Raw genomic sequence first — 2,479 nt, 5'->3', positions numbered from 1 at the left:
TATTTGACTAAAGCTAAATAAATTCTTTGTGTCCTAGCTCTGTTGTTTAAATCAGTCCCTTCATTGTCAGAAATATTACCACGCTCCGCATGCATAGATGTCAGTTTCACCAACACAAGCTGTAAAATAAATTCTATTGCTTTTACACAAAGATGCGAAATTGCCCACAGTTGTTCTTTTGAGGTCTTGAAACCAAAAGAAGCCTGCTCAGAGTGCAAAGGCAACACAGCTGAGTTGAAGTTCAATTTCCAAACGGATGAAAACAATCCAAGTGGCACAGGAGGAAGAGTGCTGGTAAGATGCAGTGGATGAGGAGGAGGACAAGAAGTAATTTCATATGCAATTCAAGCAACTTTGATAAACCCGATTTTTTTTTGTAGAATGGTAACAATGGAAGCGGGAGAATGAGTACAGCCCAGTCACTGCAGACTCTCTATGGAAAAGGAAATTCATATCTTCTCTTAACAGCAAGAGGCTCACACAAAACAATGCCAGCAACTGAGAGATGCTGAAGATTGTGTCAATTTGAAGCCATTTCCCCACTGGACACGTCCTCTGACAGGGTGGACATGAAGCATCAGGTCAAAGACTGCACACAAAAAGTAATACAGGTGCAGAATTAATTTGTGTTTTTTAAAGTCTTATTTGGAGGACAAATATGTCATGCCGTGTTTTTTCTCCGTGACAGCCAAATAAGCCGTGATCGTATAGTGGTTACTCTGCGTTGTGGCCGCAGCAACCCCGGTTCGAATCCGGGTCACGGCAGTTTTTCTCTCATTTCCCAAGAAAAGATAAAGAGTGCGCACTGCTGAAAGCAGGGGATGTTTGTATACTTTCTACTACTGCAGAGCACAATAAAAAATGTCATCCAAATGTTCGAAATGCACCCGTGAGCAGTGCAAAAGGGCGATCTTTGCTGACAGTAGCATTTCTTAATTGTGAATGCTTTTTTTATACCCGCTCGGTTCTGCTTGGGTTCGAGAGATGTAAATTTCATCAGCAGGCAGGCAGTGAGGGCAAGAATCTCACTAGAATCTGATGTAAGAGATTTTATACCGAAATGCACCAACTACGCATGCGCCCCAGGCAGTGGAAAGGACTTCAAAGAAGTAAAACAGGAATGACCTCTCTGCAGTGCCTATATAGACTATATAAAGGCTTGCGCAGTATCAAAAAAAATCTAGATTGGCCTTTTCTCTAGATTAAAAAAAATAGTGCGAGATTTAGACTTTAACTTACATTTTCTCGCTTATTCTTGTAGATGTAGAAACACTATATGGACACTCAAATAGTTGATAGTGTTTAGCGCTATATAAGGAGCTAAACGAGAGAAAGAGGTTTTATGAAAGCAAGTTTTGGTTCAGTTGATTTTATTATTATGGAAATGTTACGTTCATTGGAAAGGACGAGCAGACTGATGCAGACACAACGGCATCATTTTTTTCTTGTAACTTTAATTATTGATGCACGTTAACATCCGTGAGCATTAATGAAAGATTGAAAGATTCTTATTAGTTTATGTGTTGAAACCCATGTATTGATTGCATTGTGAGTGGATGATAAGGTTCCCGAAAGTACCTCGGACAGTGGCAAGCCGTGATCGTATAGTGGTTAGTACTCTGCGTTGTGGCCGCAGCAACCCCGGTTCGAATCCGGGTCACGGCAATTCCTAAAGTCTCCAATGTCTGTTTTAGTTGCGTCCGCTATTACTCCTGCTTTATTGTCTGTGCGAAAGTTTTTTAGTTGTGTTAAAACTTTAATGGGCGTTAACGTTAGTACATCAATAATACGTGTGAAATATTAATACTAGAAGATTTGGGGGAAAAATACACCAACTTGGTGTTAAGAGACCTTTAAAACACATTACTAGACAACTTAAAAGAATAAAAGGTCGACACTGAGACAGTGATACCCTTGAGCCAATTTCACAAAAAAGTACACAGCTAGGGATAAATATTTAACTAATTTCAGTGGACTATGTACTCTACATGAACACTACTTGTGTTAAAATGCACATCAGTTAGTGTAACTGTGGCCCTCGAAGCAGATGCTTTTAAAACACATTCTACAGTAATAGTTTGCAGAGAATGATTCAACATAGTCAAGAACTGAGTGAAAAACTTAAATTATCACCAGTTACTTGTGCCACTGTGTCATAGAAATGTTGTTCAGTAAATGATAATTTCACACCACTGTTCTCTAACATCCTTAACATCATCAGCAGGAGTATTTTGTCAATGCCACATTTCTTTGCATCTTGGTTATGAAAAAAAGAAATGAGATGGATGTTCATCAATAAGGAATTCCGACTAGGTGGTAAATTCTGCAATGTAAAACAAGGACATCCAAACTTGTGAATGTCTTTTTTTTTTTTGTTTACCCTAGTAGATTTGATGTTTGGAAGTTATTATAATAATCTTGAATTTGAAGTGCACTTTTAGATTTTGAGAATAATGGCTAACATTTGTAATATCTGCCT

General features: G+C 38.5%; 1 non-coding gene across 1 annotated transcript; it reads left to right on the top strand.

The window, feature by feature from the left end:
- Positions 1–1,593: 1,593 nt before the first annotated feature.
- On the top strand, positions 1,594–1,665 carry trnah-gug (transfer RNA histidin (anticodon GUG)). Its single transcript has one exon. It is a non-coding gene; the product is annotated as a tRNA-His (tRNA).
- Positions 1,666–2,479: the final 814 nt, after the last annotated feature.

Source organism: Diplotaxodon limnothrissa, linkage group LG22, assembly GCF_057381915.1.
Source record: "Diplotaxodon limnothrissa isolate DT_005_m linkage group LG22, D_limnothrissa_male_GT1.1, whole genome shotgun sequence".
Taxonomy (NCBI): Eukaryota; Metazoa; Chordata; class Actinopteri; order Cichliformes; family Cichlidae; genus Diplotaxodon; species Diplotaxodon limnothrissa.
The sequence above is the reverse complement of the archived record's forward strand: the minus strand, read 5'-3'. Positions and strand labels throughout refer to the sequence as shown.